Source organism: Anguilla rostrata, chromosome 8, assembly GCF_018555375.3.
Source record: "Anguilla rostrata isolate EN2019 chromosome 8, ASM1855537v3, whole genome shotgun sequence".
Lineage (NCBI taxonomy): Eukaryota > Metazoa > Chordata > Actinopteri > Anguilliformes > Anguillidae > Anguilla > Anguilla rostrata.
Window position 1 is genome coordinate 50,546,046 of NC_057940.1, and position 16,623 is coordinate 50,562,668.

At 37.9% G+C, this 16,623-nt stretch overlaps 1 long non-coding RNA gene across 1 annotated transcript in view; it reads left to right on the forward strand.

Moving 5' to 3' along the window:
• Window positions 1-5,112, forward strand: part of LOC135261896 (uncharacterized) — a 60,457-nt gene extending 55,345 nt beyond the window's left edge. Inside the window, exon 3 of the long non-coding RNA XR_010332058.1 lies at window positions 3,923-5,112. This is a non-coding gene — a long non-coding RNA (uncharacterized LOC135261896). The remainder of the gene's footprint in view (window positions 1-3,922) is intronic.
• Window positions 5,113-16,623: the final 11,511 nt, after the last annotated feature.

Sequence of the window (16,623 nt, forward strand, 5' to 3'; positions counted from 1 at the left end):
TGTACAGATTGGGCCATGTAGTCTAATTCCAGCTCCATCTGCTTTATCACTAAGAACTACCTGAAAACAGTAATTACACCCGGATTTTAAACTTTTTACATTACATTTTTCAAATCATACACATATAAAGAATGATAAATCGAGCATTTATTTGCATATAGCTAATTTTCATAAAAACGAAACTCAGACTCCTCTAATTCTCATTTTATGAAATACAGATCCTCATACGTGTCACTATGCAAACCCCACTCCTTAATTATCTCATCTTCTTTCATGTATTATATTCTGATTCCCCTGGCGTGCTCAGTCTCTGTTAATCTGAATGACCAAACATGCAGATTGGCATTATTGAGTCACATGGTTTTGTGGGGTGTGCGCCACAAGATCCAGATTGTTATACTTGTCATCAAACAAAACAACACTCCTTTATTATGTTACGTTTTTTATCTGTTTACTTTTGTTTTCTAACTCTTTCACTCTTTCATCTTTCATGTGTTGACACTGGGTGTAGGTCCGAATTAATCCAGCAGATCTGCATTATTGTGTCAAATGGTTTTACGACGTGTGTCTGATGTACTTACAGCCAAAACTGGGAGGTGCAATTTTTTATAAGACGGTTTTGCAGTACAGTATAAAACAAAACAGCGGCAGCCAATTTCACAGTGTTATTGACCAAACTGAGGAGGTAAAGCATTGAGTTTTCACCTGGGTAGCCTATTGAAGAATCTAATGTATGATTGGTGTGAATAAGCTGCAGGTACAGAGCTGAAGGACCAGTGAGTATTCAAATACAATATTATTATTCTCTGAAATTCTCTGAATCTGGTTCTGTGGTACAGTGCAGATTTGCACTGATATTTTCCCAATGTTTCTTGTCTTGATAACATTTGTAGAAACCAGACACGGGGGGGAAATAACCGTTTGAAATATTTTAATCCAGTGACTTCCCCACAGATAACAACTGACAAAGTTGGTTAGTTTTATGTTAAGTCAGAAATTCTCAATGCTAAAGAATTTGTGGAAAAAAGAAAAGTTTTTTTGATATATGATTTCAAAACATAAAAATGACACCCAACAGTTATTTTACTCTTTGAAGAGGACAGTTTTACGAATGTTTATTTTTTTCAAAATTCTAAGTCAGTGGTCTAGAATTGCATTGCTTTCAATAAGCAGGAAGGAATGCTACATCAGCATTTTATGCGTGTGTGTGTGTGTGTGTGTGTGTGTGTGTGTGTGGGATAGAGAGAGAGTTTTTCCAGCAGCGGCGCATGGCTTTTGCTTGGGTTTTCTGGTTTACAATGCAACTCACTGTTGCATGGGCACACACAGGCGAGCACGCACACTGCCGATTGTTGGAACGTTTCTACAGGCTGATTCGCATTTCAGCTGATTCACCGATGTTGGTGCCAACATCTCGTTCACGCATACCATAAAGTCAGTCATCCATCACTCGTATTTGTTTACCAGTTGCTACAAATGTCTGGGGTAACAATCGACACAGCAATAGACTCCCATAATGCCCCCTGAAATAACTAACAACGGCTTTTAAGACGTTACATCACAAGATCACTTAAAAGTGAAAGTAAATGAGCGCAACCATTTAGCGCCAGAAATTCGATATGGCTCTGTGCTGCTGATGCCTCAGTACAGCAGAGGAAATGCTGTAAATAGGCTAATATTGTATGTTAGGTCTTGAGCATAAATTTAACAGTTTTGTAAAGAGTAGATAAACTTTTGCGAAATGGGCTGAAGATACGTATACAGTATATATGCTTCAGGTTGAATTTGAGTGAATTCAAGAATATTGAAAGTTGAGGTCATTGAATAAATTTTGTCTCAAATCAATGAAAAGTCATCATTCACAGTCTGGTCCACATTGACTGTTGTTGAGCAAACTGTGTAACAAGTTTTGAAGTAGTGACCGCAGTACTGAGAAATGCTTCTAATCAATGGCAATAGCACATAGTTAATAGCATATACAATAATATATGATTTTGAAACAAATATCTGCACTGCAATGGGTGGTAAAATGCATTCTTCCTGTTGCTATAATCGTCAGTTATAGTATGCATTTTCTGCCTGGCCTTTTTCTTCCGTATTAAAGTATATTAAACTGTACAGAATAGTTAAGCAATATAAAAATAAAAATAAATAGAATTCATTCATCATTTCTGGGGATACTAAATAGTGTATTCAGTAGACCAATGATATTTGCTTTGATGTCCTATGGAGCTTAGATGATGCTTACATGGGTTTGGGGAGTAACAATGCCCAACTACAGTGTGACTGAGACTCTGCAATTTGCTTACTCAACTGCCTGGACTCCTTTTCAGAGTGTTCTGGAGTGAGCAGCACTTCCATTTCCTGTTCAACCTCCCCCACCCCTGAGTGAATCTCAAAACTGCCAAGCTTGGAAAAGAGGGAAACAACAGAAAGGATACAACGGTCACCCAAAGAAACGCAAAAAAAAATCAACTTTTTTCCTGTTTTTGCCCAGTGCTGAGGTACACAGTTGCCAAGGAAATCTACCCTTTGCTTGGGGAAAGTGCCAACTAACCATACCAGCCCTGCTATAATGACCGTCTCACATATGGACGATGTCATAATCAATAAACAGGCTCTTGCACTCTCTGGGAGACAAAAAGAAATGGCTTTCCATGTTTGATCATGAATCAGCACACAAATGTTTCTTATTGGTCCAAATTCAGGAAGTCACATGCTTATCTCAATTATCTGATACTTATCTTTCAGGTTCGGTGAACTCTGGTGGCCTCTACAGATGTACTCAGAACTGTGCAGGTGAGTAAAATTACATTACTCCAACACAGCGACAAGTGGTTGTAATACTGCACAGCATCAATCTATCATCTATCATTGAACAATGATTGACATGGACAACGTTGAACAATGTTGTCTGAAGGAAACCAACAGAGCTCACACTGCTGTCTACTATTAAAGTGTTGGATAGACATTAAATCTTTCCGAGCATATTTGATCTATTATTGGTTCAGATTTATGGCACCAAGCTCTCAATAAATTTATCATATTTTCACAGAACAGTGAATGAACAGCAGACAAAGGGAATCTTCTGTGTCACAAAGGGTACCAAACACAGACTGCACTAGATGTGCGGTTTATCTGGGATTTTCTGCCTCAATCTGAGTTTCTTACACAGCCCTGACATAACAGTGCACCCTTTTGATAACAGATTCTCTTATAGGGTATAATGGAATTCCACAGTATGTGACACACGGTACACATCTGCATGCACAGCAGTCATGACTGCAGATCTAGGGCTCCTTTTATCCCCCGCAGAACTAAATGACTTAAGGAAAAAGCTCCAGCTCTGTGTAAATAAATGGGGCAATAGCACTGAGAATGTGCTTTTTCAGGAGACCAGATGCATTGAAACACCTGAGGTGCCTTTTAATAACATCCCTCATCTTTGTTTTACACAGGCCTGCTGTTTCACTCAGGTCCGTAGGTGAGGTGAGAGAGTCAGGTCTGAACCAGATGAACTCTATTGCATGTGATGTCTGAAGAGAAGGAACTATTATATTATTATTATACTATTATACTATACAGTAGAGTACTATACAGAACTCTACTGTACATGGTCTCTGAAGCTGGGGAACTCTAGTGCATATGGTGTATGAAGCAGGGAAACTACTGTATGCTATGTCTTAACCAAACAAATAAATGTATGTGAACCTGGAAGCACGAGAACACTAATAAGGGTGAATTCTGAAGCAAAGAAACAACTATATTTGAATTCTGAAGCAGGGGAACTCTATGTTTGTGAATTTTGAAGCAGGGCATCTCTATTTTATATGAATTCTGAAGAAGGGGAACTGCATTGTATGTGAATTTTGAAGCAGGGGAACTCTACTGTATGTGACATCCAGATTTTCTTGTATTGCAGCCATGGCCAGAGAAGAAGCTGAGATATCTCTTATGTCCTGGAATATTAATGGGCTTAAGAGAAAATTGTATCGTGTCACTGATATAGCCAACAAGAACAAAGTGGACATTGTCTTTCTTCAGGAGACTCATATCGGACCACAGGACACTGGTGTATTCGACACCTTTGGAGAATGGCACACTTTCTACACAGTGTGTAAAAAAAAACAGTAAAGGAGTTGCTATCCTCATTAAAAAGGACATTGATTGTAAGTTTAATGAGTCCTGTGAAGATAACGATGGCAGTTTCATCACAGTAAAATGTAAAATACAAGGCCAGCATTACACACTTGTGAATGTGTACAACCGTCCATCAGAGAGAGATATTATGGGCAAACTCATGCCATACCTTCAGGAGAGCGCTGGAGTGTTAATGATTGGAGGAGACTTCAACCCTACTCTCATGGAATCCCTCCACCTTGTAGATGTCTTGAGAAGAATAAATCCAACGGAGAGTCAATTCACTTACTCTCAAAACAATAGCGAGTCCAGGTTAGATTACATTTTCATGCAGGAGGAGTCCATGTGGCGAGTTAAAACCTGTGAAATCCTTGATACTCCTGTCGAGTACTCAGACAATAAACCTGTTTGGCTCCAGCTTACCTGAACACCATCCAGCTATGCCCCCATTCCACAGACCAAAGAGGAAGAAAAAGGGTATTTTGAACAAGAAGGTTGATTTGTCCTGTGGCAACAACCAAGTCCTAATCGCTGACATCCCATGGGCTGCACGGCCTCTACCTAACTCGAAACCCACAGGACCTGATGGCATTTCAATAAGAGTAACTGTTCCCACCTGCCTCATTATTTCAATGTCATGTACAACCAAATGCTTGATAGTGAAATGGATGATACTCCCAATCAGATGTCCTTTAATCACTCATTTCAAAGTTTGGATGACAGGTCCTACTGCTTCTTCAATGCTGACTATTTAATCTTAATTACAATACTGGCTTGGTACCTTGAGAAACATTTAAAAGATATGACAGCACGAACAGAAAAGGAAAAGAACAAAATCAGAAGTATTATGGTGATCCATCCAGGAAGAAGAAAGAAGGTAAGGTGGTCTTTGCTGAAACAGGCAATACGAGCACTAAAAGATCCCATTCTTGATTCCTCCATCTTTGATAAGCTGCTGAGAAGATCAGACCAGGACCAAACTTCTGTGCCGTGGCTGTCCACTTACCCCAGCCCTGCTCAAACTGTATGTTACATATCACGTTAACAAAATACTAAAATCTAGATTATGGCCATCAGGCAAGACATTAGGAGCTCTCATCTACGGTGAAACAGTAATGTTCAGCCTGTCATTCGACCCCAGAGCCAGCCTGCCAAATGAGGTCAAGGATGAACTTCATTCATTTAGAATATTGCGCCCGTCCAGAATGTTCAGACAGTAGTTAATCAGCAAAAGATCTGCATATTTGAAACTGTTAGTGTTAAAATATGTGGATGACACATATATATTGTCAGACATGTAATTCACCATTTGGCCATTCTCAGCCATAGGAAGCTTCAAAGTGCTTGGCCAACATAGCCTGGAAATAGGACAAGGCAGGAACTAGGGGGTTACATCTGAGGTGTGAATCTGGGTGTCGGCGTGTATGTGTGTGTGTGTGTGTGTCAGAGGGGGCATCCATGCCCTTGCCTCCTCTTCTTTAAACTACATAAAATATGCAGCTTTCTTTTAAGTTAGTTAAGTTTTGGGCAACTTGGAAAGAACAAGTTTCTAACAGTTGGAAGAGGGAATCTGAATCCTGCATCTAGGTCTGGCATTCTATTTTTCATCTCTGGTTCCTTTGAAATACACTGCTGTCTTTTGGTTTTTGCCTTTTTGGATTACTTTGGGACAAATGCTGTGGTTTAGTATCTTATCTCATTCATTTATTGTGTGACTGTTCATGTCTGCAACCATTGTTAATTGTTTAAAGGTAGATGAACCTCATCTTTAGATTAGAAGTGAATATTTGTTGTAACTTGATACATTTCTTAATTTCCATCTGGTTGTGAGCTGTACATTTTGATAAAGATTTATTCAAACAGTTTTCACTGTCTATCGATGAATGTGGTGATTTGATTTATAATTCATATCTTTGATAATGAAATGAAATCAAATAAATATATTTTACATGTTGGGTAAGTGGGTATTTTATCGGTTGATGCACTTGTGTTTGGTTTTCAGAGTGCCGTTTGTCAAACAGGGGTGTTAGTGATTTAAATTTCTGGGTTCAGAAACTTAAAAATATATAAATTAATCCTCACCTTGCTGACAATTCATTTTATATGTATTTGGACTTGCAGCTTTGTTGTGTGAACTGATTCCACTTCTGCAGAATAAAGAATACTGATTATTTACAGTTCCTGCCTCAGTCCATTTTCACCTGCATGTGTTGCGATTGTGAAGCTACACGTGTTCCGCTTGGGGGAATACGTTGCCTTACGTTATTCTGTGGGAGGAGTTTTAGTTGTCAAATGGGTGTTGGAGAGACGGATGTATTTACACTCGTATAACATCTGTCTCAAATGCATCTCAGACCACCTCCTGCAGTGATTTAGGCGTAATGTACGCCATGCTCTATAAAGCTTGTTCACAACATGTCCTCTTGTTTGGCTCACTGCTGTCCTACTCCAGATGCTCTGCGAAAATCCAGTGCACACTGTGAGCTGATGTGGGGAGGTTTTCAGTCCGAACTTCTCACCTTATCAGCCCTGCCAGTGAGGTTGCAAACCCTTCTCTCTGGCGCCCCCTTGAGGAGAATGTAATGTACAGGACACAGTCTATCAATCAAAACAGCTCCTATAGACCCTGCATAACTGCAGTCCCGATTCCCTTGTTTAAACATCTGCAGGTTATCACTGTCCTCAAAATAAGAGAATGCGCAAACAGGAGCAGAGAATCAGGTCAGTATATGGGCTACAGTTTCTTTCACATATTGTCTTATTACAGCCCTTTCCGCCATCTAGAGGAATAACCAAGGTACTGCACTGTCACCACTTACTTTAACTGCAACCCTTCATCCAATGAAAGCTTTGCATTCTAAGAATCGTTCTGATATGTGTCGACCACTGGAGGAGTCCAACACTGAGGCAGGCCCCAAATTATATCGTGGAATGCACTTCCAAGAATTTCATATACATCCTATACTTCAAGCCTAACCAGTCCAAGAGAGCACACACCCAGTTATACAGGTTTTATGCATTTCCACAGCCTTAACAAGCAAGCATCTGACTGTTCAAGTTATGTACTATTACTCAGAATTTCTCTGGCTTGCACCCACAAGTCCTCACCTGTTGAAACAATAACCAAATTCAGCTCTGCTGAACAGGTTCTGCACACTTGGTAGCGAGTGTTAGCTGGTCTTGACGAGAGATTAGCAAAATACAGACTCCTCACTGAATCTTGTGCTGTGTAATGATCTTAACAGAATTTGCAGCACAGAGGTAGTGAAGTCATTTGGGACAAGTGATCTTTCCACAGTTAGTTTTGATATATTTTGGCCAATTAAGAGGGCCTCCTCTAAATTAAGTTATTAATTTTAGGCATGTCAAATTTAACAAGATGCAAGAGTTTAAATAACTTCGTGATTAAAAGACAGTGAATGAAAAGTGGGGCAGGTTCAAAAGCCTTATTCTTGATGCACAAATGAATTCATTCCAAATGTAAAAAAAAGAAGTATGTTTGAAAAAACAGTCTACCTGGTGGATGAATAAAGCTGTAAGGGAGAGGAACAGAACAAAAACTATCACATTGCTCCCTTTCTTTGGGAGGCAGTAGAGGACTGATCTGCACATGTACAAACCAGAAATGTCTTTGGGAGCGCCATTATACATTAAGTTATTGACCACGTTACATTTATTAAGCGTTGAAACTCTCCCCAATGTCAGCGAAAGGATATAATCTTTTAAAAAATTTAAAAAAAAATATGACTTCTTCATCTATAGGAGCAGTTGCTAGATAGAGGAGCTGAGAGATGATGACTCTGTAGACGATTGGCTATTCGGTATGGTATTCAACAACTTGAAATATTAAAGCTGTGTTTTGAGGTTTTATTTTTTCTAATGAGACGTGTGAATATTTAAAGGTTACATGAGTACTCACTGCGTGGACTAGCTTGCCAGGTCATGCTAAAGCTGATGCAGAAACTCTGGGAGTTTTGAAGACCAGACCTTAGAGCTGGATGCTAGATGCTGTCTAGTTTATAGGTAAACTGAGCACTACAGTAGGTACAATTCAAAGGTAAGAAAATGTCAAGCAGTGTTGTGCTGAATGGCCTGTTCTCATCATTATGTTATGTGATTTATCATGTCTGGCCATTGGACTGAAGACAAACACCTTGCCCTGACTGTAAACATCACATCTCCTGATTATGAATATGAAAGACTATGGAAAGATAGACAGTGCAGTTTACATACGTAAATTGCATTTATTTAGCCACACCCCAGCCTACACTGGGCAATCTAACAGGATATTCTGGTGCCACTTCCGTTTTTTCATTTTTGAAAGTTAGATATTATCTTTTGGATTTTGAACTTCCTCAAATATAATGAAATCGTTAAAAAGTAAAACTAAAATGCATATTAACAGATTGTTTTTACATGTTATTTTCTCTCTTTTAATTATTATTTTCTTTATGCAGGAACTGTGACCAGTCTATCAAGTTGTAAAACAGCAAAAACGTACTGCATGTATTAAAACAATTCTGAGGAGAATTAATAGTGTAAAAGCTCATTTGTGGGTTTCTAAAAATACCTTACAAATGTATACAGAAATGTTTTATCATAATCCAAGTCATTGATTACGCACAAAAAACTGAACATTTGCAATTTATTCAGCCACGGGAAAATGGGAGACAAATTAACTTGTTGCTTATTTGAATGAATCTCAGAATCACTTGACAAAAGTAACAGAGCTGACTGTGGGGTCTGAAAGCTAAAGATTTGTGACAGGATGTTGTTTCTGTACAGATTGGACCATGTAGTCTAATTCCAGCTCCATCTGCTTTATCACTAAGAACTACCTAAGAACAGTAATTACACCCTGATTTTAAACTTTTTACATTGCATTTTTCACATCACACACATATAAAGAATGATAAATTCAGCATTTATTTGCGTATAGCTTATTTTCACATAAATGAAACTCAGACTCCTCTAATTCTCATTTTATGAAATACAGATCCTCATAGGTGTCACAAGGTGAAACCCTGTACATATTAATGTCTGAGAGAGGCAATAATTTCTATCCTTGCCAATGAATTATGAAGTTTTTCAATACCTTTATGACTCTGATAGTACCATTTAATATATACTGCAGTAAGTTTCATTTCCAGAAGATACATGTAAGATGGACGTTGACAGTAATACTAAACACTGGAGACACTGCAGAATTGGGACTGGGTTACAGTTTCTATTGGCCACTCAAAATTGGGAAGGGTGGTCGGATACTCCCTGGTAAATCCCCATCAGGAGAAAAACAAATACAGTCCATGTTGTGATGTATTCCCTCGTCTTTGGCACATACCACAGCGATGTATGTTATCAACAAATGGCACAGGCATACAACACAAATGAAGGTTGAATAGATTCATATTGATAGCTATAGTCTGTAATGAGTTGTTTTTCGGGAATTGAGTAATGAGTGATTAAAGAATATATTAATTTGATCACAAGTTGTATTGTTTGATGGAAGTATGTTCTATTGAGGCATGTGTTTAATGTTTTCTGATTGTTGGGCATTTTGCAAGTAAAATGTTTTATTTTGGCAAACAAGCGTTTGTTTAGAACTTTGTGGTAACTGTTTTGAAAATGTGATTCCTGAATGGACAAATATGTTCAAGCAAATGTGAAACTGTAAAAGTACCTATCATTTTTCTTGCATAATCTCAGAATCACTTGACAAAAGCAACACAGCTGATTGTGGGGTCTGAAAGCTAAAGATTTGTGACTGGATGTTGTTTCTGTACAGATTGGGCCATGTAGTCTAATTCCAGCTCCATCTGCTTTATCACTAAGAATTACCTAAAAACAGTGATTACACCCTGATTTAAATTTTTTTTTAACATCACATACATATAAAGAATGATAAATTTGGCATTTAGTTGCATATAACCTATTTTTTACAAATATGACACTATAATTCTTGTGTGACCATGCAAAACCCCACTCCTTAATGACCTCATCTTCTTTCATGTGTTATATTCTCATTCCTCTGGCATGCACAGTCTCTGTTCATCTGAATGACCAAACCTGCAGATTGGCATTATTGAGTCACATGGGTTTGAGGGGTGTGTGACACAAAATACAGACTCTCATACATGTCACCAAACAAAACACCACTCCTTCTTTTATCTGTTAACCTTTATTTTCTAATTCTTTCACCATGTGTTGGCTCTGTGTGTACGTCTGAATTAATCTAGCAGATCTGCATTATTGTGTCAAATGGTTTTATGACGTGTATCTGATGTAATTAAAGCCAAAACTGGGAGGTACAGTATGTGCAATTTTTTCATAAGACGTTTTTGCAGTACAGTATAAAACAGAACAGCAGCAGCCAATTTCGCAGTGTTGTTGACCAAACCGAGGAGGTAAAGCATTGAGTTTTCACCTGGGTAGCCTACTGAAGAATCTAATATCTGCTTGGTGAGAAGGAGCTGCAGGTACAGAGCTAAAGGACCAGTGAGTATTCAAATACAATCTTATTATTCTCTGAAAGTACACATCTGGTTCTGTGGTACAGTGCAAATTTGCACTGATATTTTCCCAATGTTTCTTGTTTTGAGAATATTTGTAGAAGCCAGACATGGGGGGAAATAATTTTTTGAAATATTTTAATCCAGTGACTTCCCCGCAGATAACAACTGACAATTGAAACAGAAACATTTTGTTGATTATTCTGCAATTTTCAGAACAGAAGTTTTATTTCACATCTTTGTTCATTTTTGTTAGTTGTATGTTTAGTCAAAAATTCTCAGTGCAACTGAGAATTTGATAAAAAAAGGGAAGATTTTTTACAATTATGATTTCAAAACATAAAAATTACAGCCAAAAGATAATCTTTTTTTATTCCGTTTTGCTTTATTTTACTTTTTGTAAAGTAGATTTTTTGTAATGCTTTAAAAACAAAAAATAAATCATTGGTCTAGAACTCCATTACATTAAGTTACCGCAAGGGATTGTTACATCAGCATTAGAATGTTCATTTATCAATATTTTTGGACTACAGTAATTACAAAATACATAAAATGAGAAATAATGGAAGCAAAAATTCAATTTCAAAGCAGGATTGTGTGTGTGTGTGTGTATATATATATATATATATATATATATATATGCATAGACAGTGAGCACCATAATTCATTGGACAGTGACATTTTTTGTTATTTTGGTTCTGTGCTGTAGCACTTTGAGTTCGAAAGGATACAATGACAATGAGGTTGCAGACTGTCAGCTTTAATTTTAATTTAATGTTATGTTTTCCCCTTTAATTTTTATTTTACTTAATTTATACAGGAACTGAGTCTATCAACAGTATAAAACTGCAAAAAAGTACTGCACATATGAAAGCAATACTGTGGGTTTCTGAAAATACTGTACAAATGTATACAGAAATGTAAAAAAAAAAAAAAAAAACACTCCCTGTTTTTATTATTTACTAACAAGTCATTGATTACACATGAAAAACTCATCATTTAGAATTTATTCAGCCAAGGGAATATGGGAAACAAATTAATTTGTTACTTATTGGAACGAATCTCAGAATCCCTTGACAAAAGCAACACAGCTGATTGTGGGGTCTGAAAGCTAAAAGCTATCTTGTGACTGGATTTTGTTTCAATACAAATTGGACTATGTAGTCTAATTCCAACTCAAACTGCTTTATCACTAAGAACTACCTAAAAACAGTAATTACACCGTGATTTTAGACTTTTAATATTTTTGAACATTAAACACATATAAAGAATTATAAATTCAGCATTTATTTGCATATAACCTATTTTTAGAAATATGAGACTATTATTTTCATGTTATGAAATACAGATCCTCATGTGAGTGACCATGCAAAACCCCACTCCTTAATTACCTCATTTTCTTTCATGTGTTATATTCTCATTCCTCTGGCATGCACAGTCTCTGTTCATCTGAACGACCAAATCTGCAGATTGGCAATATTGAGTCACATGGTTTTGTGAGGTGTGTGCCACAAAATACGGACTCTCATACTTGTAGAAGCCGGAAATGGGGAAAATAATTGCTTACTTTAACCCAGTGACATCCCACAAATGACAATTGAAAATTTTGGTTAGTTGTATGTTTAGTTAAAAATTCTCAGTGCCAGAGAATTAGTTTTAAAAAAAAAAGGGAAGTTAAAAAAATTTTAATCTCAGAAAATAACAATGACACCCAACAGACTATCAGGATTTTTATTTTTGCATTACTTTACTTTTTGAAGAGTCGCTTCTTTAGAATTTTCTTCAGATTTCAAAGTCGGCGTTCTAGAACTCTATTGCTTTCAATTACCAGTAGGGATTGTTACATCAGCATTAGAACCTTCGGTTAAGAACATTTTTAGCACACAGTGATTACAAAATGAAAAATAATGGAAGCAAAAAATTCCAAGAGGATTGTATATACATATAATATCTGGGACAAAATCATATTTTTTCCAGATTTGGCTCTGCACTCCAGAATTGTAGGTCTGTAATCAGACAATGTAGATATAGTTCTCAGCTTTTATTTCAGGGTATTTTCATATTCACCCCATTCTAGTGTACCATGAAGCATATTAGTGTTAAGTAAATTAAAGTAGTTATTTTAGTACTTTGTTGCATATCCTTTGCATGCAATGACTGCTTGAAGTCTGTGACCCATACACTGTAAAATAATTGGCTGCAGATTTACAATACATTTCTGGCTGCTAGTTGCAGTGCTTTCATAATAAGCTTCACAGCAATTTACTGTTAAACTATTCACAATAATTTACTGTGACATACAGTGCCCTCGGAAAGTATTCAGACCCTTACACTTTTTCTACATTTTGTTACGTTACAGCCTTCTAAAATTGATTCAGTTCATTTTTATTCTCAGAAATCTACACACAATACCCCATAATGACAAAGAGAAAACTGATTTTTAGAATTTTTCCCAAATTTATAAAAAATAAAAAAACTGAAATATCACATTTACATAAGTACTCAGACCTTTTGCTATGACACAAAAAATTGAGCTCAGGTGCATCCTGTTTCCATTGGTCATACTTGAGATGTTTCTACAACTTGATTGGGGTCCACCTGTGGTAAATTCAATCGATTGGACATGATTTGGAAAGGCACACAGCTGTCTATATAAGGTCCCACAGTTGACAGTGCATGTCAGAGCAAAAACCAAGCCATGAATTTGAAGGAATTTGTCCATAGACCTCAGAGACAGGATTGGTACAGATCTGGGGAAGGGTACAAAAAATGTCTGTAGCATTGAAGGTCCCGAAGAACACAGTGACCTCCATCATTCTTAAATTGAAGTTTAGAACCACCAGTACTCTTTCTAGAGCTGGCTGCCTGGCCAAGCTGAGCAATCGGGGGAGAAGGGCCTTGGTCAGGGAGGTGACCAAGAACCCAATGGCCACTCTGACAGAGCTCCAGAGTTTGTCTGTGGAGATGGGAGAAACTTCCAGAAGGACAACCATCTCTGCAGCACTCCACCAATCAGGCCTTTATGATAGAGTGGCCAGATGGAAGCCACTCCTCAGTAAAAGACACATGACAGCCCACTTGGAGTTTGCCAAAAGGCACCTAAGTACTCTCGGACTATTAGAAACAAGATTCTTTGGTCTGATGAAACCAAGATTTAACTCTTTGGCCACGATGCCAAGTGTCACGTCTGAAGGAAACCAGGCACCACTCTTCACCTGGCCAATGCCATACCTACAGTGAAGCATGGTGGTGACAGCATCGTGCTGTGGGGATGTTTTTCAGCGGCAGGAACTGGAAGACTTGTCAGGATCGAGGGAAAGATGAACTGAACAAAGTACAGAGAGATCCTTGATGAAAACCTGCGCCAGAGTGCTCAGGACCTCATACTGGGGGGAAGGTTCACATTCCAACAGGACAATGACCCTAAGCACACAGCCAAGACAACATAGGAGTGGCTTCGGGACAAGTCTGTGAATGTCCTTGAGTGGCCCAGCTAGAGCCTGGACTGGAACCTGATCGAATATCTCTGGAGAGACCTGAAGATAGCTGTGCAGCAATGCTGCCCATCCAACCTGACAGAGCTTGAGAGGATCTGCAGAGAAGAATGGGAGAAATACCCCAAATACAGGTGTACCAAGCTTGTAGCATCATACCCAAGATGACTTCAGGCTGTAATCACTGCCAAAGGTGCCTCAACAAAGTACTGAGTAAAGGGTTTGAATACTTGTGTATTGTGCTCATGTGTATGTGATATTTCAGTTTTTTATTTTTAATAAATTTGCAAAAATTTCTGAACCTGTTTTCACTTTGTCATCATGGGGTATTGTGTGTAGATTGATGAGAATAAAAATGAATTTAATCAATTTTAGAATAAGGCTGTAACGCCAGAAAATGTGGAAAAAGTGAAGGGGTCTGAATTGATGGGATACATTTATCAGCACTAGGCAATGGCATCTTGAATAATTTTCACTTTGTACTGCATAGATTATGTCAGTACCAGAGTTCAAAATAGCAGGACTAACAACATTACACTACAGCAAATCGTACCGAAAGGCTGTCTTTGCCCATTTTGTACTTTCTCCTGTAAACAATGAAAACGAGCCATATATAAACAGTATACAACAAGTATATGTATATATGTGGCTTGTTTTCATTGTTTACATATATCTCAGCATAGCATTTGTGATTTAGCGAACTGTTGTTGACTTGAATCTCGTAGGTTAGGCTGCAGATACTTAATACCGTTCTGGTTGTGATTGAACTTGAGTGAGAAAATAGTTTAGAATGCTGTGATCATTGAATACATTTTGTGTTAAAGCAATAAAAATCATTAACAGTTTGGTCCACATGGACTGCTGTTGTGCTAACTGTGAAGAGTTTTAAAAAACCAAACTCTGTATTGAGAAACGCTTACAAATATCTGCACTGCAATAGGTGGCAATATGCATTCCTCTTGCTGCTATAATGATCAGTTACATAATGCATTTTCTGCTAGGGCTGTTTATTCCATATTAAAGTCTTCTGACATTTTTACATTATTGAATTCATAATGTCTGGGGATTTTAACTGGTGTATGCAGTAGACCAATGACATATGCTTTGAAGTCCTGTGGAACTTAGATGGTGCTTTTTTGGGTCTAGGGAGTAACGATACCCAACTACAGTATGACTGAGACTTTGCAATTGGCTTAGTCAACTGCCTGGACTCCTTTTCAGAGTGTTCTGGAGTAAGCAACACTTCCAGCTCCTGTTCACGCTCCCCTGCCTTTGAGTGAATCTCCAAACTGCCAAGTTCGGAAAAGAGGGAAACAACAACAGAAAGGATACCCAAAGAAATGCAACAATGGTCAAAAAAATAAACTTTTTGCCTGTTTTTGTCCGGTGCTGAGGTACACAGTTGCCAAGGAAACCTACCCTTTGCTTGGGGAAAGTGCCGGCTAACCGTACCAGCCCTGCTATAATATTTGATCATGAATCAGCACACACATGTTTCTTATTGGTCAGGAAGTCACAGGCTTATCTCAATCATCTGATACTTATCTTTCAGGTTCGGTGAACTCTGGTGGCCTCTACAGGTGTACTCACAACTGTGCAGGTGAGTAAAATTACATTACTCCAACACAGCGACAAGCTAAGTGGCTGTAATACTGCACAGTGTCATGCTATCATTGAACAATGATTGACATGAACAACATTGCACTGTTTTGTCTGAAGGAAACCAACACAGCTCACACTAATGTCTACTATTAATGTTATAGATAGACATTAAATCTATACAAGCATATTTGATCTATTATTGGTTTGGATTTATGGCACCAAGCACTCAAATCAATAATATTTTCACGGAACTGTGAATGAACAGCACACAAAGGGAATCTGCTGTGTCATAAACGGTACCAAACACAGACTGCACTAGATGGGTGATTTATCTGGAATGTCTTGCCTCAATTTAAGATTCTAACATAGTACTGAAATGACACAATTCTACTTTTTGATAACAGATTTTCTCATATGGTATTACGGAATGTGACATACGGTACACATCTGCATGCACAGCAGCTGTGACTGCAGATTATATACCCCTTTTATCGCCCTCACAACCAAATGACAAAACCCCAGCCCTGTGTCTATAAACAGGGCTATAGCAGCACTAACAATACATTTCTTCAGGAGACCAGATGCAAAAATTTCCTTTTAATAACATCCCTCATTTTGATCTTACACAGGCCTGCTATTTCACACAGGTAAGGCAGCACTCACCTGAAGTGATAGAGTAAACTTTTGTGATGTCTGAAGCAGAGGAACTCTACTGTATGTGATGTCTGAAACAGAGGAACTTTACTGTATGTGACGTCTGAAGCAGAGGAACTCTACTGTATGTGACATCTGAAGCAGAGGAACTCTACTGTATGTGACATCTGAAGCAGTGGAACTCTACTGTATGTGATGTCTGAAGCAGAGGAACTTTACTGTAT